General features: G+C 51.0%; 2 long non-coding RNA genes across 4 annotated transcripts in view; both read left to right on the top strand.

Moving 5' to 3' along the window:
* Positions 1 to 18,374, top strand: part of LOC116788766 — a 68,231-nt gene extending 49,857 nt beyond the window's left edge. For all 3 annotated transcript variants that reach the window (XR_004357759.1, XR_004357760.1, XR_004357761.1), the window contains exons 5-6: positions 6,229 to 6,343; positions 15,325 to 18,374. This is a non-coding gene — a long non-coding RNA (uncharacterized LOC116788766). The remainder of the gene's footprint in view (positions 1 to 6,228; positions 6,344 to 15,324) is intronic.
* On the top strand, positions 8,084 to 11,068 carry LOC116788767. The gene is made up of 3 exons (XR_004357762.1): positions 8,084 to 8,108; positions 8,857 to 8,866; positions 11,007 to 11,068. It is a non-coding gene; the product is annotated as an uncharacterized LOC116788767 (long non-coding RNA).
* Positions 18,375 to 20,249: the final 1,875 nt, after the last annotated feature.

The following is a 20,249-nucleotide window of genomic DNA, read 5'->3' as shown; positions in this document are numbered from 1 at the left end:
AATTGGATTAGCAACTGGTGCCGTGGCCAGCCCAGCTCAGCTCCCACAGATCACACACAGAGGAGCCAAACTGAGCCAAGACAAAAGCTCAGCCTTCCCCAGCTAATGAGGAATGAGATCCAAAGGGTTTGGTTTCCTAAAGTGCATCCATTAGAAAGTTCAAATGAGAGCTGCACAGTTGGATGGAAGAGGAAAAGGCTGGGAGAGCTTTTGTGCAGGGGATGCAGAGGGAAAGCACTGAGAGCACAGATCTTTGGGAAAGAGTTTGGAAGAGTGTCCTCAGAAAGCGCATTGCCTGAAAATGGAAATAGTTTCTGAGAGTTCTCCAAGACTGACAGAGGATCCCTGTTCACTCCAAAAATGTCAGGATGGTTTGAGTTCAGAACTGACTTTCCATCTGGAGAAACACAGTAACAGTGAGATCCCTGGTTCAGTGTTGCCAAAGTGAATGTTTGCCTTGATCCCAAAGGTGTGGTAATCCCTTGGCTCCTGAAAGCATGGAATGGTCCAGGGTTTGTGGAAGGCTGCAGCAAATGAGGTGGTGGAGTCACCATCCCTGGAAGTGTTCCAAAAACAGGGATGTGGCACTTGGAGAACGTGGTGAACACGCACTGCTGGGCAATGGTCAGACTTGGTGACCTCAGAGCTCAATCTTGGTGATTCTGTGATCAGTGAAATGGCAAATCCTGCCCAAGAAGCAGCATTTTCATCTTCTCTAATGCTGATTATCATGATCACACCCCACCACCAGCTCTGCCTGTGTCCATCCCTTCCCACAACTACTCTGCCAACAGAGAGTTTAGACAAGGAGAGCCTGAATCCCCCTGCTCACATGTCCAAGGCTTCCTTTGCCTTAGAACAGCCAAAGCTGAGCTTTTGTCTGTCACCTTCCTGTCCAAGGTCACCTTTTGCTGCTCAGGTCACCTTGAGGTTCCCTCCTGAGCTTCCACAGCCCTGTCTGTGTCGATCCCATCTGTCTGGTGTCAGTGATCCATTAACCCCAGCCTGGCAGTGCTGGGAAGCAGCAGGAGTGTGCAGGGAGCACCAGGGACTCAGTGCCACTGACTGATGGCCTGGTGCCAGTCAGGGGGCAGGAGGGGCACAGAAATGAGAAGTGCTCCATCTGCCTTTATCACCCCAGTCCTCCGTGCTCCATCATTAAAGGATGGGCAGCAAACCCTGGCAAGGAGGGAAAATCCTTCCTTTGCTCTGGAGGTCCAGTGTTTCTTCTGTGAGCAGTTTGTGATGGTTCCCTGGGTTTGAATCTCACAGCCACCCCAGGTTCCAGGGGTGGAAGCTCTGAAATGTCAACTTGTCCCTTGGAAAGGCTTGAAAGACAGGGAATGTGGGACCACAGATGCTTCCTGAGTCAGCTGTGGTGGGAGAGCAACCACAGCCAGGAGCTGCCCTGTCCACTCTGGTGCCTTGTCTCTTCCTCCTCCCCAGATTTTGTGTCTTAGAAAATGCTTAAAATGCACATAAATTAGTCTTTTGGCAAAGTCTGACTAACCTGAGCCAAGGGAGTAAGGCACAAGAGGAAAGGATGGGATAACAGCCTTACCCAAACTTTGCTACTTTATACAAAACCAAATGCTAATAATTTTGGATCCCAAAATCTCGTTTTTTCATATGAACAACGTCTATTGAAAAATGAGAAGCCATAAGATGGGATCAGCTCCTGGTTCTGACATCCCTCACCAGCAAGCTTTGTATTTTCCTTTCTTTTAGCACCCCCTTGTCTGACATTTTCATCCAGATGGGTTTCACCTAAATCAGGCCTTTTGGCTCAGCACAGTCCCTGCTTCACCTGATTTCCTTAGGGAGCCTTTTGGCCTGTAAGAGGTGCTTTCCAAGGTTTTCCTCCCTGATCAAGGTTCCTGCTCTCTCCTGCCAAGTGCTGGTTTATTTTATGGACTCCCATGGGAATGGGTTGGAGTGCTCAGGAGCCACCACAGCCCTGTGTGCAGTGTGTGTGTGATCAGGGGGGTCACTGCAATGGGAGCTGGAAACTTAATTTAGGCTGGAAATTTTGGCTGATTAAGCCCACCAGAGTTCTGCAGAGTTTTGTCCTGGTGGATCTGAGTCCTGTTCCTTCCGTGGCACCGATCCCACTGAGCTGTAGGAAAGTCAGAAGACACATTTCACTGCCCTCTGTGCATTTCCCACCATCAGCAGCCAATTCCAAACGTAGAATCCCAGAGTCACTAAGGCTGGAAAAGCCCTCCCAGCCCATGGATCCCCTCTGTGCCCAATGCCCACCTTGTCCCCAGCCCAGAGCACTGAGTGCCACGGCCAGGCCTTCCTGGGACACCTCCAGGGCTGGGCACTCCAAACCTCCCTGGGCAGCCCCTGCCAAGGCCTCACCACCCTTTCCAGGGGGAAATTCCTCCTCCTGTCCCACCTGAGCCTCCCCTGGCACAGCTGGAGGCCGTTCCCTCTCCTCCTGTCCCTTGTTCCCTGGCAGCAGAGCCCGACCCCCCCCAGCTCCCCCCTCCTGTCAGGGGGTTGCAGAGCCAGAAGGTCCCCCCTGAGCCTCCTTTGCTCCAGGCTGAGCCCCCCCAGCTCCCTCAGCTGCTCCTGCTGCTCCAGCCCCTTCCCAGCCCTTCCCTTCCCTGCACACGCTCCAGCCCCTCCGTGTCTCTCTTGTCTGAGATCCCAGAAGTGCCCCCAGCACTGGAGGTGCCCCAGCAGTGCCAGCACAGGGACAGTCCCTGCCCTGGGCCTGTGCCCACACTATTTTTGATAGAAACATTTTCCTGCCCCTCTTCCCTCTCTTTTAGTTGCAATTCTTCCTCCTCTACCAACACAGCAATTTCTTCCCCGAGTTCAACACAGTGATCTGGGAGCTGATAGATTTTCATGTTAAATGTTCTTACAGGTCCCACGTAGCAGATTAAGATCTGTTGAGTCTCTCTGCAGGTAACTCATTTCAAATCACTGGCAAAAACTGGCTTTAAAGGTGTTTTCTTACTGATTTGGATGGTTTTAAATTGAGTTCTCAGATAAGAAGTGATCATCCCACTGGATACAGCTTTGGAGAGAAGTCCCAGCATCTCCTTTACCACGGTCAAAGCTTCAGAGAGTCAGTGACCTTTTGGGTTTGACCAAAAAAACCTGTATTTACAGTCTATTTCTATTTTGATCTAAAGGGATAACAAATGGCCTCAAGTAATATTTCCAAATACTGGAATGGATTACAAACCCCGTGGAGTTGGGAATATGCACGTTCCTCTGTGTCATTGAGGATTTGGAGAGGTTAAAATAAATATTATCACTTCTTATTAGACAGCTTTTGCTTCCTCAGATTAACAGCAGAGATAAAGTAGGTATATATTTATTACAAATTGACAGGACATTTATTTCTGTTCCCAGTGGCAGAAATCCATTAGAAGCAAACAAATTCCTTGCCCTTATCAGAGTGCTTTGTGTTGTCTGTGTTTGGAGATAAAGCTGCCCCATTTGTCACGGGGAGATGGTGCTGCCTCGTGGAGCTCCAGTGCCCAGAGGAGCTGGGAGTTCACTGGGAACACCTGTGGCCTGAGGGGTTGGGGATCAAGGTTTCTTTTAGGCTTTTCTGTCACGTGTTTGTAAAACAGACTCATGGAATTGTTAAGGTTGGAAAAGACCTTTAAGTCCAGCTCTCCACCAGCACCACCACGTTCACCACTAAACCACATCCCCCAGTGCCACATTCCCATGGTTTTTGGGCACCTCCCGGGATGGGGACTCCAGCACTGAGCTCACCAGGTTGCTTTACAACCTTCTCCATGATTTTTTTTTTCCTGATGTCCCACCTGAGCCTCCCCTGGCACAGCTGGAGGCCGTTCCCTCTCCTCCTGTCCCTTGTTCCCTGGGAGCAGAGCCCGACCCCCCCCCAGCTCCCCCCTCCTGTCAGGGGGTTGCAGAGCCAGAAGGTCCCCCCTGAGCCTCCTTTGCTCCAGGCTGAGCCCCCCCAGCTCCCTCAGCTGCTTCTGCTGCTCCAGACTCTTCCCCAGCTTGAGTTTTGTGGGAGTTGGAGCTCTCAGAACTACTCTCCCAGCGGGGTCAGAGGGTCCTGCTCAGTGAGTCACACGGGGACTGTGCTGCTCATTAGGGACACTCTGGCTCAGTCACTGCTGCTGCAGCCCCTTGAAGCTGCTCTGGTTCTATCTGGGAATAACCCATTAGACTCCCAGCACTCAGAGGTTTCCCCAGAGCCCTGCAGTCAATTTGCTGCCCTTATTTCACCCAGTGAATGTGATATTCCTGTCAAATCCACTGAGAGATGCTTCCCCCTGTTAAATTGCTTCCTTCAGCCTGCCTGGGGCTCACATGTGACACAGGGACTAGAGAAGGGCTTCCAAGACACAATATTTATTCCCAGGCAGGGCACAGTGGCCATGGGAGAGCAGGACAAAGCAGTGACCCCTGCAGGGAGGCAGAGATCCAGGGCACAACGAGGACTTTCCTCCTGGATCCATGAGACCTGCAGGTTTGTTCCGAGGGCTCCCAAATGGGAATGATTGGCACAGCAGTTGTGTGTTTGTTCCTGGTGCCATCCCACAGCTCCCAAACGAGAATGATTGGCACAACAGCTGTGTGTTTGTTCCTGCTCAGCTCCTGGTGCCATCCCAGGGCATTGCTCACCACGGAGTTTGTATCAGCCAGACCTGGGGGGCTGTGCTGGGAGAGGAGCTGAACTCTGAAACAATGCCTCACCCAGTGCTCAAAAGGGGAAAAGCCCAAAATAAAATAAACTGGGGATCAAGCTCAGAGAGTCCAGCAGAGCCATGGAATCACAGAACACCTTGGGTGGGAAGGGACCTGAAAGCCCACCCAGTGCCACCCCTGCCATGGGCAGGGACACCTTCCACCAGCCCAGGTTGCTCCAACCTGGCCTTGGACACTTCCAGGGATCCAGGGGCAACCAACCACAGCTTCTCTGGGAATTCTATTCCAGGCCTCCCCACCCTCCCAGCCAGGAATTGAGACATCCTTTGATATTTCTGGTCCTCCCCCTGCCTTGGACTGGAGAAAGGGTTAAATATTCTTTTGTTTCTTTGCCTCTTTACGTTCCCAGATAACTTGTTGATTCCGGCTGACAGGGCTGAGTTATTTCCAGCCCTTAGTAAATGAGCTAATTTGGGAGTTATTAACAGTTAACAAATTTCATTCTGTACTTGCAAAACCCTCCGAAGCCCTTCAGGAAATAAATTCCTCACAGAGTCTGAACTGCGGAGGTGCTGAAAGAGATAATTACACACTGAGCTAATTATTGGCTTTGGCCTGTGTTTGAAGAATTACGTCCAGACCATGATATGGAGACAGTGGTGACGCTCAAGGGCTCCCAGCAGGAAATCTCCTGGGTGTCCTGTGGTCCCTTCTGGCCAGGAATATGGTTTGGAGGGGCTGTAATGGGATAATGCCATGATCCAGCTGTTTGGATTGTGTACATGGGCACTGGCTGCTTTACTTACTTGGTTTCCATGTCTTTCCTTCTCAGAATGATTCATTGTCAGCTGCCACCACTTCCCAGATTCCCAGGGCACTCTCATCCCCATTCATGCAGCCCCACTGTCAGTCTGCCTTGCCTTGCCTTGCCTTGCCTTGCCTTCCCTTGCCTTGCCTTCCCTTGCCTTCCCTTCCCTTCCCTTCCCTCCCCTCCCCTCCCCTCCCCTCCTCTTCCCTCCCTCCCCTTCCCAAACCCTCCCCTTCCCAAACCCTCCCCTCCCCTCCCCTTCCCATACCTTCTCAAACCTTCCCTTCTCCCTGACTCCTGGATTTATGGACTTACCCAGTTTCTTCTCCCCATGTCTCTGATGCACTTTGTGGGATCATTCTTCACTTTCTCCTTTCTTTGGGATTCCCTGGTTTCCTTAATTACATTTATCCTGGTGTTTCCATGCAGCTTTCCTGGTGGTCTCTATCCCCAGTCTTTATTCCCTCACTTGCACACTCACATTTCCCCCAAAACTCTCTTTTAGGCTCCTGGTTGTTCATGAACCTGCAGCCCTTGGCTCTAAAGGATTTCCAGGCCAGGTTGGACGGGGCTTGGAGCAACCTGGGATGGTGGGAAGTGTCCCTGCCCATGGCAGGGGGTGGGATGGGATGGGATGGGCTTTAAGGTCCTTTCCAACCCAAACCATTGGGTTTTTATCTGTGAGGGCAGGAGGGATGTGGGGCTGGGGTTCCATGAGGTCCATGATTTTCCAGGTAATTGAGCTTTTCCATTTGCATTGAATTCCACAGTCTTGGGCCCCTGAAGGCTTGGAAAAAGCCCTGAAGTTTTTGACTGACCTTGAACCAGACAGATGGGAGATGATGCTGTGTAAGAGGAGGCCTCGCTCCACTTGACCTGCAAGAGGTAGGAAAAGCTCATGTATAAGAAACTTCCTCAGAAAACAGCCTGAAAGGGGTTTACTTGGAATAACTGGGATCCATAAGTCAATTTTCAATCCTAGGGGATGTACAGAATATGAAAAAAACAAGGCATCACAGTGTTTATCTTTTATTTTTAAGAGTATAATAAAAGCTTTGTGGCCTTTGTGCTCAACAGGAGGAGGCTTTAAGGACATTGAATTTGTCAGGGCACCAAAGGAGGTCAGCAAAGCTCATCTCCCACCCTGTGCCACAGGACAGAGCCCTCGTGGTGGTTAAAGTATATATGGACGTGTTTCTCCCAAAAATATAAGGAGCCAGTGGTGGTTGGTAAAACCTTAATCACAGTTTATGACAGACAACAGAATTCTCCTCCTGTACCCTCAAATTACTCCTGTCAAATTCTCCATCCCAGAGACAGGAATGAACAGGGATGGAATTCAGCTCCTACAAAGCAGCCCTGCAGGCCATGGATTGTCTGAGCCCTTAATGAGTTATTTAATAACAGAGAGATCATCTGTTTGGCAGGAGATGGTTCTGCCACTGATAAAGGGAGAGAAAAGTAAAATATTTCCCATTTTCCACTGGAGCTTCGCAGCATTTTTTTCCATGGGTTTCTTTCCCCTGGAAATGTCCTCTGAAAGTGTGAGCAGTTGTTAAAATGACAAGTCACAAGAATGAATTGCTTGTGAAGAAACCTGAGCCTAAAGGGAGCACGGGAGACGTGGAGAGAAAAAGGAGAAATAAATTGCCCTTTTCATTGCTTTCCTTGACACCTTTTTCCACATCCCTCCCTAATTGTAGCCTGTGAGATGCCATTATCCTGCTCCAACAGCTCCATGGAGGAGCTCTTCAAGGAAGTCCTCCCCTCTCCTGGAGCATCATTAGGCTCACAGGATGAGCATTTACCCTTTGGGTTCATATTTAACTGTGAATATTTGAGATATTGGGACCAACAGCTTCAGACAGGCCCTGGTGTTCCAGCAGAAACTCAGGAATGGCCTCGCCAGTGTCTCCAGCTGGTGATTTTATTGAAATGGATATAAAGGGTTTGCTGATTGTCCTTCCTTTAGAGGAAAGGTGGCAAAAAGACACAAAATCTCTCACTGGAGAGATACAGACAATGATTCAGAGGCTCCAAAATACACATCCCCCCCGTTTCTAAGTCTAATCCTTCTGTATGGGCTGGAAATAAAACCAAGCAGCTCAGCTGTGGGTGAAGCCATTGGACAGGTGAGCCCTAAAAAGGCTTTGGGGACCTCAACCTGCTCAGGGCTTTTGGCTTTGGTGTCCAGTATTCAGGGGAAAGCAGCAGCTCTCACAGCCCAGCGCTGTTCAGTGGGAAAAAATCTCTCTCACCAATGTACAGACCTGAAAAAGTCATCCCAAAGCTGGGCAGCAACCCCAGATGTTTAATAACTGTCTGATATTCTGTGCAGCACAACCAAGTGCTGCAGAATTCCTCCCTGTGGGGGGGATCCGAGTGCCAACTGGACATTTCAGTTTGGTCTTCAGATGACTGTTGGCCCAGGGTGTGTCCCTGTGGGACTGGGAAGGGGAGGGGGATATTGGGGCGCTAATTACAGCCCGGCTGGGCATGTGAGATGGGAAGGAATTCCTGGCTGGGAGGGTGGGGACGTCCTGGCACAGGTTGCCCAGAGAAGCTGTGGCTGCCCCTGGATCCCTGGAAGTGTCCAAGGCCAGGTTGGAGCAACCTGGGCTGGTGGAAGGTGCCCCTGCCCATGGCAGGGGTGGCACTGGATGGGCTTTAAGGTCCTTCCAACCCAACCCATTCCAGGATTACTTTGGCCCCAGCTCTGGTTCTGTCTGGCAAAGATTTGCAGCTGGTTCTTTGAATGAATCAAAAAATGCAAAGCAAACCCCCCCTTTGTCTTCCAAGCATTCCCTTTGTGCATTCTGACACAGGGTAACCCACCAGGTCTCCTGTGGAAAACTCCAGATCCTGTGTTCCAGCTGCACTCCCTGCAGGAGGAGGATCTGATGAGCCCACGGGGCCCTGGGAGGTTGATTTACATTAACAACGCTCCCAGCAAGCACAGCCTGACCTTTACTTTGTAACCAAGATAATTTCCAGTGATTTGACATCTTGATTTTGGCTTCCCATAGTTTTGTTGGATACCCCCTTCCCCAGGAGCCCGTGGGTTGTGCCAGAGACCCCCCTGTGTGAGCAGGACCTGAATTCCCTGTTACAGGGGCAGGGTCTCTTTGTCCCTCTGTGATCAGTGTTGGCTCAAATGTGGCTGGTGGGAGAACTGGAAATGATGGATGAGTGGGCTGGAGATCACACATCCCATAAAACAGCCAACTCAAAGGAGCAGCTGCGCTGAGGTGACCTCGGGTGGCAGCGATTTCACAGAGTGTGTGAAGCAGCTTTTCCTGCTTCCTGACCTTCATTTGCTGACATTTTGTTTTACCAGAAGGTGCCTGGTTTGGTACCAAGGCACAGGATGAAAAGGAGACAGGTCTGTGCTGGGGAAGGGGGTAATGAGTCCGCTAATTATCCTGATCCTGAGCCTCCACGAGGAGGTCACTCCCTGCCTGTCCATGGTTTCTCCTCAGCTTTGCTACAACATGTGCACTAATGACACTGAGACTGGGGGACTTGCCAGGCCTCACCCCCATTAGCTGTGTCTGCCCTTGCTCCTCTTTGCCTGGGAATCCTCCTCCCTTTAGGAGGGAATTCTTCTCACTGGGAGCCAGCCAAGGTGCCCAGCTGGGCACTCAGTGGAGAAGGGCACTGCAGAGTGGCTCTGCCTTTGTTTAGTGAAGTCATCAGGGGTTACTGAGCCCAGGGTCCTCCCTCATCACCAGACAGGAATGGGGATTTTAGGGAGACCGAGCTGTTCCTATAGGAAAAGTCTTATTTGGGTTCCCTGAATGCTGTGGCTGTGGATGCACTGGTTACACCAGTGTGGGGGATCCCACTGTTATCCATGCAATGGGATGGAGGGATGGATACAGCAGGTTTTGGGAATGTGCTGACATAACCATGTGGAGCTGCTGGAGTGAGTCCAGAGGCCATGGAGATGCTCCCAGGGCTGGAGCCCCTCTGCTCTGGAGCCAGGCTGGGAGAGCTGGGGGGGTTCACCTGGAGAAGGGAAGGATCCAGGGAGAGCTGAGAGCCCCTTGCAGGGCCTAAAGGGGCTCCAGGAGAGTGGAGAGGGACTGGGGACAAGGCATGGAGGGACAGGACACAGGGAATGGCTTCCCAGTGCCAGAGGGCAGGGAGAGATGGGATAGTGGGAAGGAATTCCTGGCTGGGAGGGTGGGGAGGCCCTGGCCCAGGTTGGCCAGAGAAGCTGTGGCTGCCCCTGGATCCCTGGAAGTGTCCAAGGCCAGGTTGGAGCAACCTGGGCCAGTGGAAGGTGTCTCTGCCCATGGCAGGGGTGGCACTGGATGGCTTTTAAGGTCCCTTCCCACCCAAACCATTTCATGGTCCCGTGATCCAGCAGCAGCAGCAGGAGAAGCAGTGACCCAGCTGAGGACTCCGTGTTTCTGTGCATTTGTTCCTGTGAATTCCAGCAGGAGGGACACAAGTTCTGATGGCTATTCCTGGACCTGCTGCACCATCCCATGGAGACACAGCCTCTGTTTTGGGTGAGAACGTGGCACAGGAGAGCAGCCCTGGGGCAGCACGGGGACAGGGGAGATGTCCCCAGGACCAGGGACTTTGGTGTCACCCGAGACTGCAAAATAACTCCTGCTGAGCTGTTATTTGAGGGGAGGGATCAGGAGATGGAACTGAGGAGCATGGTGTGGTTTAGGGAAGGGCAATCAGAGGGGAAACAGAAGAGCTTCTGAGACAACCCCCAGGGTACAAGGGAGACAAAGTGGATGCTTGGAGAAGCCAGTGCGATGAGCTGGAAAAAGTGGAGCTGTCCCTTCTGGATTTACATCTCTGGTCATTTGAACTCGGCAGAGCTTTTGCTGGAGCACTTAATCATGGTAATGCTACATGAGTTATTATCCATTATTAAACCTCCTCCAGCTTCTGGGCAGCAGGAGGGGGGAAAGCTTGGAAAAGTCACAAATGGATCCCGGGGAGGTGCTGCTGGACAAGCACCAGGAAAACCAGCTGGGCTGTGGGGAAAGCTGCATACCACCCCTGGAATAAACACCTTGCAATATTTACAAATGGGAGAGAGCCTCTAAAACATATGTCTGCACTAAATGTGCCCCATTAGAAATGCAAGAATTCCCATTAGCCCCAGAAAAGCAATTCCATTCCAGAGCCAGGTCGTTACTGCAAAGCACTCTGTTGTAATGGCATTAATTGTATTGTTTGAGGACCCTGAAACCTCATTTCATTCAGCTTAGAGGAGCACAAAGAGAATTGAGGTCCCTAAATGGGGCTGGGTCTGTTTTCCAAAGTGCCCTTTGGAGAACAATTCCTGTTCCAGGGCAGATGACACAGCCAGAGGAAATTTCCCTTTGGTGGGGGGTGGAAGAGGGCACAGCCAGCCAGGGCTTGTGTTGGTGTTCATCTCTCTGCTGGGGTGACTCCTGGCTCTTGGAGTTTAACAGAATCCAGGTAAATGTATCACTTCAATGAAATTCCTGCCCTGCTTTGCCCTTAGGGACTCTGTTTGGGATAGTTTTCTCCTGCCCATGGCAGGGGGTTGGACCAGATGACCTTTAGAAAGTCCCTTCCAACCCAAACCATCCTGTCATCCTGTGATCCCACGGGAAGTGCTATAAAGGGGCTGGAGCATCCTTCCAAGCCTGGAGGAGACCCAGGCTCTTATCCCTGTGGATAAATCCCTGGTGGGAGGGAAGGATGAAGGTGGAGCATAGACACCCCAACAATGCCACCCCGTCCCTGAGAGCCTTGTCCAACACTTGACAGTGCCATCAGTGGCCATTCTTGTGCCAGGAGAATGAGAAAAACAATTTCCCATCTTAAAAACCTGTCTTGGCTTTTATGTGCAGCTAAAAAAAGAGATTTACGACTTGAAACCTCCCAAGAAAATCTCCCAGACACGCCAAACATCCCCACAGCTAATTTTCTCTCTGTAACTTTTTAATTTTCTCCCTACCATATGTCTCCAATTGTGTGAGTTAATATTATTCATAAATGCAGCACAAATAGGAATAAGACCAATTATAGCAAAATACTCCCCATCTTTTTAATCTCTGAGGTTATGGAGAGGCTGTTCTGTTGCAGATTTAATATCTCCCCAGAAATCACACGGGCTGCAGCGTTTGACTCCTGCCCTGTGCTTCTTGTCAAGTTTGCAGTATTTTGCCAACAAATTAACGAGGGGAGAGTTCCAGGGAATGTTGATGAGCCACAGGGAATCTGCCATTTGGCTTCAAAACCTTTGCAGCGTGCTCTGTGAGGGGCTGGGGTGTGGAAGGATCCAGCTCAGCCTTCCTGGTCTCTCCCTGGCACGGCCCTTCCCCGCTGCTGTGTCGGGAATGTGGGAATTGCTCTGGGCTGGGGGTTCTCTTCCAGAGCCAAAATCCCACCGGATTTCTGAGGCCTGTCCAGAAATGAATCCCTGCTGGACGGTTCCATGGGGTACCTGTTACATCTCGTGCAGGATCACCAGAGCACCACATCACTTGTGTGGGCACCAGAGCATCCATCTCCTCTGGAATACCCATTCCCACCCTGGCTGGGAGGAGAAGAGGCACAAACTGAGAGGGATGTTCCCCCCTCTGGCTTCCTGCCAAGCCCCTGCAGCAGAGCAGCTTCAGAGGCAAAACCTGGCACCTGAATTTTTGAATACACAGTGGCCCTTTTGAATATTTCCCAATATGCATTCCCAGGATGCTGGAAAGGGTATCACCAATTTTCCATAAAAACTTCCTTTGTTTTGTTGTTCTTTTACTTTCCCATCCCACTTCTTGCTCAGAACCTGGAGGTTCCCATCCAAGCTTTGAGGTAGTGTGGTTTGAAATGGGAAATATCCGTGTCTGCTCTGATAAACCAGAGTGAATTCCTTGTGGAGAGCCCGGGCTTGAAGAGGAACTTTCATCTCTCCTCCCTCTCCAGCTCTGGGTCTTTGCAGCTGGAGTTTTCATTTGAACTACTGTTCCCTCCCAGCCATTTGGATCCTTTTTTTCCTCTGAGTGTGGCTGAAGTGACGGGGTTTAGTCAGGGAATGTTCAGCCACCTCTGTGGAGACCTGTGGAACAGCCAGGACTGTTGTAGGGGGCTCAAACCTTCTCTGGATCCCACCCTCTGGGACAGTTTTGGTCAGTGATACCAGAGCAAAATGAAGCTGTGGACTAAAACTGGTGCTCATACTTTAGGTTAGATTCCCACTGCTAATTCCTTGATTTCATAGGAAAAGAGAATCATGGAACAAATTGGGTTGGAAGGGACCTTAAAGCCCATCCCATCCCATCCCACCCCTGCCATGGGCAGGGACACCTTCCACTAGCCCAGGTTGCTCCAAGCCCTGTCCAACCTGGCCTTGGACACTTCCAGGGATCCAGGGGCAGCCACAGCTCCTCTGGGATATCCATTCCAGTCCCTCCCCACCCTCATGGGGAAGGTAAAGTCTGATCTCATCCCCTCTCAGAAGGGTCTGACCTGACACTGTTCTGGTCCTGATGTCTCTATGCCTGCATTCCCATCCCTGCCTCCCTGCTCTCCTGGGTCCAGAACACTGCTCCTCTCCAGGACACTGCTCCTCTCTGCTATTTATTTTCCTTCTCCTTTCAAAGTGTGTCCTTTCTGCTCCCTCTTTTCTCATCTGGGCTGGATTAGAAATGCTCTGTTTGCTGCTCAATTAAAGTGCCCTCTCAGACACGGCAAAGTTCAAACAGTTTTAGCTTTTGCCTAAAATATATCTGTCTGGATTTAATGGGCTTTGCAGGCTCCACTTTCAAAGTGGTTATTAATGGGATTTGGACAAGGAACTCTTGCTTTGTGCTATTAAAATAATACAAGAAATCCTTCCATTGGCATTTAATGTCATCGACTCAGGCATGTCAAGGGTGGCACACAAAGACTTGGCCTGTCTGTGCTGGGGCTGCAGCACAGCTGGGAGATTGCACCCAGCCTGACAAATAACTGAAATCAGTGGCTTTTCCTGCTTTTAATGCTATTACTGGTGTCATTATTCGCTGGAGGATGTGTCTGTGACAAAGCTCCACTGAGGTCTGAGAGAGGATAAACTCGGCAGCTGAGGCTGAGCCTAAAGCAGGACCAGGGAGGGAGGTGGGACACAGACCCTCAGAGCATCTGCAGGGCAATTCCTGTGGCTCCACACCTGGGCCATGGAAAAACACAGGGAATGGGGCAGAGATCCATGTCAGGATGTGATAGGAAACCTTAAGAAGCCTTTTCTAGACTCCCAACTTTGGAGTGCCCAGCCCTGGAGGTGTCCCAGGAAGGCCTGGCCGTGGCACTCAGTGCTCTGGGCTGGGGGACAAGGTGGGCATGGGGCACAGGGGGATCCATGGGCTGGGAGGGCTTTTCCAGCCTCAGGGATTTTGGGATTCTGTGCTGTGCTGGCAAAGAGCCCATATCCAGGGGCTCCTCCCAGGAGGGGACGACAGGCTGGGTGTCCCACTCACGGGTGTCCAGTGAGCCCAGTTCACCCAGTCTCTACAAAGCAGGGGTGCAGTTACAATGCAAAATTCCTTCTATTCATGAGGAGAACCCACTGCCATGGTCCTGAGTGAGGGGCAGCAGTTGTGCTCTGCTCAGCTGCATCAGCTCCATCCCTCCTGCCTCTCACAGCTCATTAAAACCTGGGGCCTCTGCGAGGCAGCAGCAGCAAATTTAGGAACTGCACATTGTTCCGAGCCCAGCCCTAAGAGCATCTTCCTGAGAAATGACAGGCAGGAATAAACGTCCCTCGGGATGATTTATCCCCCGGATTAGGCTCAGCTTGTAAAAATACACCGAGTTTAAATCACTGTCAACCTTGAAACAACAGCAGAGGAGGTGCTGACCCGGGGAAGCAGCAAACAAACAACTGTGTTCCCAGTAGATTGAACTGCAAGCTGGCTTCAGAAATGAAATCTGGGGCTTTAATGCTGTCTGCCTGAAAATCAAATGGGAAAAGGGAGTGGTGGTGGCATCTCCCAGTTACAAGTCAAACCAGCAGGGTGAGAAACCATAAACTGCCCAAAGACTGGAAGGGGAGTTGCATCAGGAACTGGTGATGAACTGCTCCTGCCTGGGAAGTGCAGGGAGCTGGGAGCTGAACCAGTGCTGGGCTGGGCAGTGCCAGTTGGCAGCTGCACTCTGGGACCTTAGAGCTCTTTTCCAGCCTGAATGGCTCTGATCCTGCTTCCCAGGGCTGCTCCAGGCGGAGCATGGACTCTGGTTGCCATGGCAATGCCCTGACCCTCCCTCCCCAGGGCAGTGCCTAATTAGAGCAGTCCTGCTTTGGGTGCCTGGGTCACACCCCGTGTCCCTTCAGGGCTGCCTGGGTCATCCCTGCAGTTCATTATCAGCATTTTTCAACTGTCTCTCATTTGTGGCCAGCTGTGGCCTGGACACACAACTCATTGGCCTGAAGTTTTCTGGGTGTTTTGTCTTCTGTGGAAAAAAATTAATCAACCCCCCAGCTCTCAACATTCCTGCACTAATTCCCAGTGCTGGGGGACCCTGGCATTCGAGGGGGGTGTGACTTTAGGGGTGGGAGAGGGTCAGAGCTGCCCACAGGGATTTGGGTGGTGGCATTTTGGCAGGGGGTTGGAACTAGGTGGTTTTTAAGGTGTCTTCCAACCCCAATCCTTCCATGATATGATAGGAATCAATACTCATCCTGTTCCCCCCTCTGCCATGGGCAGGGACACCTTCCACTAGACCAAGGCTGCTCAGAGTAACCTCATTTTTTCCCCCTCCCAAGCAATAAAAGCAAGAATGAGACATCCAGGAGGAGCTGAGGGCGTGGAAGGGGTGGTGTAAATTCATGGCACGTTGTTCTGGGGGCCAGGATTTATTTCTGATCAGCTCATCCTTCTTTTGTTTTCCTCCAGCTGCTCCAGGAGGACAATCCAGTTCCAGCAGAAACCCCGAGGGACACGGGATGTCACAGCAGCAGCAGGACCCACTCCAGCCCCACTGGATTTTGGCTTCCTGGTTGTCCTGGTGCTTGGAAAACCTCTCAGTCATCCCATGGCACACCTGGCTCCTGGGAAATGCTCTGGATGGATGGATGGGCTGCTGCAGTGGGGGTGGAATCACAGGCAGGAATAAAGGCAAAAGGGAAATCTTTCTCTGGGAATCCCCATCCCTGGAAGTGTCCAAGGCCAGGCTGGAAGGGGCCTGGAGCAATCTGGGCTAATGGAAGGTGTCCCTGCCATGGCAGGGGGTGGGATGAGATGATCTTTAAGGTCTCTTCCAACCCAAAGCAGCCTCTGATCCTTCAGGGAAAGGCTGGGAAAACAATCCATGGCTGTATTTCCCCTCCCATTCCAGCTGCTGTCCCACCTCACCCCAGGCCTCGTGTTCTTATTTTAAAGAATTAAAGCCCCACTGATCTGAACAAGGTCAAGTGTTCCTTTGCCATCTCCCAAGCCACAGTCCCACCTCTGCCTCTGCTCCTGAAACGGCTCCATTTGCATAAATTCGTCTGCAAACAATTAAAGTTAATTAAGATAATTTATCACTTGAAAGTAAAGCGTTTTTATCAGCAGGTATCAGCCTGTAAAGCAAACAAAGAACCAGTTGTAGGGGAATAGCTGGGGCCTTATTACCCTGTTAGACATGAAGTGACAAAAACCTGCTCGTTATGACGCTTTTGTCGGTCCCGGTGCTTTGTTTGCAAAGTAATTAACTGCAATTAGCTAATCATCCTCTGTAGGAGCTGCATGTGTGACTCTGCACTAGCACGGACTCATTTACACTTTGGCTGCCTTCTCACACACAAACTGGGAGACACACAAGTTTTTTGGGAGCAGCCCGAAGTTCTTGTCTGTGGGCAGAAATGGGATGTTGGGAAGAGCTTTGAGGGACAGAAGGGATCTGGTGGGTGCTCCTTGGGATGCTCCTCTCCACTGCTTCCAGCGGGGTTTATTGCATCCTGATATCCAGTGTCTGCAGGGACTGTAAAAATAAAGCACTTTGGGGAAAAAAAATACCCATTATCGTTGCTCAAATCCCATCCAGCCCGGCCTTGAGCAATTCCAGGGATGGGGCAGCCACAGCTTCTCTGGGCATCTCCCAGTTCCACTGGGATCAACTCCCCTCATCAGCAAACACAAAACTCATTTCATCAAATTCTGACCCCAGCAATAACAGAGATCACATTTAACTTGGAATTTGTGGGATGAGTTAATCTGAGTACTCCCAGAGGCATTGACCCCTCAGGGTAAAAAACCAACTTCACGTGCCCCAAAACCACTCCCAGGCAACCAGGAATGGTCATTTTTTAAAAAATTCATTTAAAAAATTCCTGGCAGAGCCATAGGCTCTCCTGGCATGGGAGATCAGTGGCTTCTCAATAGGACACTCAGGAATTCCAGCCCTTCTTGACCCACAGGAGGCCCCTGAGTGTGGATTATTGTCCTTGTACCTTTGTTTCCCCACCTGCTGAATTGGGATGGCCCCTTTTTTCTGATGATTTTCCCTTTGTTTTCTTTTCCCCAGGCCCTCCCTCTTACTGGGAATTCTGGGCACTGACAAGGATTTTCACCCTGAAAAGGGCAGTGTGTTCCAAGAGTCCCCATAGAACAAACCCACCCTTTATCTTCGGATACCAGGAAAATATTTGGAGCTCTGTGAGCAACCTGGACATGCTGAACATCCCAGGGGGGTCCTGAGTGTCAGGGGGTACTGAGCACCCCTGGGTGTCCTGCTGGGTGTCTCTGGGTGCTCAGCTGCAGCGGGGGCTCCAGAAATGAGCTCTGCCTGGTAATTAAACCCAGGTGTTTGCAGTTGTAATTAAAGAGCCCATATAAGGAGGGTGGGGCCGGGCTGGTGCCGTGCCCCGGAGGAGTGGGAGAGCTGCTGTGTCTGGGGTTTGGTCCTCTCTGCTGGCACTGGTGAGTGCTCTGTGCTTTTTGTGCATTTATTTGTTGGTTTATTCACCGTTTCTGACCGAGTTTTCTCCTGTTGCTTCCCTGGCACTTCAGCTTTCCTCGTTATGTGCTAGGGAAAAAGGAATGCTTGGATTTACTGAGGGGGGAGGCTGAGCTGCCCCAGCACTCACCTCTTGCTGTTGTGGGTGTTTTCAGCGTCAGGTTCAGGGCAATTTGGGTATTACAGCTCCTTTTCCCTGGAATTAAAGGCAGGCACGTTGGAATGTTATCCTTGGTGCTTTCTTTGTTCCCTGGAGGATCTCAAAGCTCTGCTGAGCCGAGCCTGTGGCTCACACAGCCCTGGGACCTGTGCTGGGTCCTCGGGATGAGTCTCCCTCCAGCAATGACTTCAGTGCAGTGAAAATGGGTTTGCTTTTAATAATTCAGGAGGAAAATGCAGCACTGGGGAGGGCTGGGGGGAAGGTGCCTCTTCCCAGGATGCCAGAAGTGATGCTGAGCGTTTCCCAGGAATTCCCTGTTGGGGTGGATGGCTGGAGGTGGGGTGTGCTCTGGGTGGGTCTGTGCTGAGGAGCACGTGCTGACCGAGTGCTTGAGCTCTGGAGTTCGGGGTGAGTGGGAATTCTGGTTCCTGTGTTTCCAGTTCCAGGGAGTCTGTGTTTGCTGCAAACGAAGGTGCAGGGGTGAGGGGTGTTTTGGGGCGTGTTCTGACAGAATCAAGGCAGCAGTTGTTCGGTTTCTCTCTTTGGGAGCATTTTGCTGCAGCAGATCCCCAGCCCCTCGCCGTGGTGGCAGCAGCACAAAGGAGCTTCCCTTCTCCAAATGGGAAGGACTGGGATGTAAAATCCTGCTCTTGCAGGTCTGGGTTTGGGTGCTGGATTTTTGGGAGCCTCGCAGGGGCTCTGGGAGGGCTGAAAGCACCACACCCCAATTAGAGCTGAGGAGCCCCAGCTGGGCTGGGTGGGGTGACCTGGTGTTATCCAGAGCAGAAACACCTGGGGCTGCAGGTGTTGTGGATTCATGGAATGGTTTGGGATGGAAGGAGCCTCAAAGCCGATCCAGTGCCACTCCTACCATGGGCAGGGACACCTTCCATTGTCCCAGGTTGCTCCAACCTGGCCTTGGACACTTCCAGGGATCCAGGGGCAGCCACAGCTTCTCTGGCCAACCTGGGCCAGGGCCTCCCCACCCTCCCAACCAGCAATTCCTTCCCAATATCCCATCTAACCCTGCCCTCTGGCAGTGGGAAGCCATTCCCTGTGTCCTGTCCCTCCATGCCTTATCCCCAGTCCCTCTCCAGCTCTCTTGGAACCCCTGGAAGGGGCTCTCAGGTCTCCCTGGAGTCTTCTCTCCCCCAGGTGAACCCCCCCAGCTCTCCCAGCTTTGCTTTTCCATACCTGGGGACTGCCCATCCCTCTACCCGATCCCAGCCCCAGGAATGGGAGTGAGGAGGGAACAGTCACCTGGGATCTGAGCTGGGTTCTCAGTGGCCACTCTCAGTGGAAGGAAATCTAGCACAGCCAGGCCCCTGCAGGGTCAGGAGAGCAGGGAGTGGTGGTCTCAAAAAAACCCCAGAGGGAGCCTGGACAACTGAGGTGCCAAACTCTGTGTGACTGTGCCTGGGTCTGACCTCAGGGGGGTTAATTCTTGCTTGAGTCACGTTTAGCCTGACTTTTGGGTTAATAACATCAGCCACCTTTGACTTCTCTTATTCTCCAGCTTTGCTGGGGACAATAATTGGTTGTCATGAAACCAAATTACAGCTCATGAAAAGTAAAGGTGAAAATGAAAGCTGATGATATTAAAAACAAAGTCTTACTTCAGGCAGCCCCTGGAACCCGAGCAGGTGTTTTTCTCACGAGTTTTCATTTGTTATTGCCTTTGGCTCAGGCTTGTTGGTGTATCCAAGGATCCCTTAAACAATTCCTGTGTAGGATGACAGGATGGTTTGGGTTGGAAGGGACCTTAAGGATCATCTCGTTCCAGCCCAGTTTAGTCTAAAGCTGCTCAACAAATGAGCTTCTGTGACAACATGAGGTGTTTTAAGGTTTGGAATCCTCCCTCTGCACTCCTGTTTTATGTCCCTGGGTATTGGCTGTACCCTGTGTCTGTGGCTGTCACCAGTTCTGTACTAGAACATCCTAAAATCCCAAAGAAAATGGGACTAAGGATTGCCTGGACACCTCTGACAACATTGGTTTTCCCAGCACAGGACCCCTTGATCCCCCCAGAGCACCATCTGCTCCCCCCTGATTGAATGAGACCCACCAGGGGCGGTTTTCACAACTAGAATTTCCATCTGTGCAATATTTGGTAGGAGTTGGAGATGGGTTTAAATATGCTCTTTAATTTCTCCCAGTGCAAACTCTTTTTCTGATCATTTCAAGCTAAAAAAAAAAAACAACACCACATTTCTCCTGACCTGTGATCTTTTCTTGCAGCAATTACCTTGGTGACCTTTTCCTGGGGTTTAAAGATTGAAAACAATAAGGGTTTCTCAGTCTTTGCAGCTTGTAATTTCTATTTGGGATTCAGAGAGCGCCAGTAATGAACTATGATTTATTTGCTGAGCAGTTACAGTGAGCCAGTGATGTCTTAGAGTGATTTTCTTGACCCATAGTCAGCCTCCTGCCTCTCTAAACGAGCTCATTGGGATGTTGTGCAGCTCCCCTGACAGGGAGGAGGCATTTCCAGACCCAATTCCAGTCAAATGGGATGTGCTTTTAAAAAAAATTCAATATATGAGTCAAGACTGAAATTGAGGGAACCTAATTCTTGTCAAGTTCTGTTTGAGTGGAATCAAAAGCATTAATTGCAGAAGGAAATGTCCAGTTGGGAGTGTAGTTTGTGGTCCAGGTCTTTGTATATCACTGGTGCTTTGGGGTGCAAATAATAAGAATTATTTGCAGGAAATTAAGGAGCAT

This window comes from Chiroxiphia lanceolata, chromosome 6, assembly GCF_009829145.1.
Source record: "Chiroxiphia lanceolata isolate bChiLan1 chromosome 6, bChiLan1.pri, whole genome shotgun sequence".
In the NCBI taxonomy this organism is placed as follows: Eukaryota; Metazoa; Chordata; class Aves; order Passeriformes; family Pipridae; genus Chiroxiphia; species Chiroxiphia lanceolata.
The sequence above is the reverse complement of the archived record's forward strand: the minus strand, read 5'-3'. Positions and strand labels throughout refer to the sequence as shown.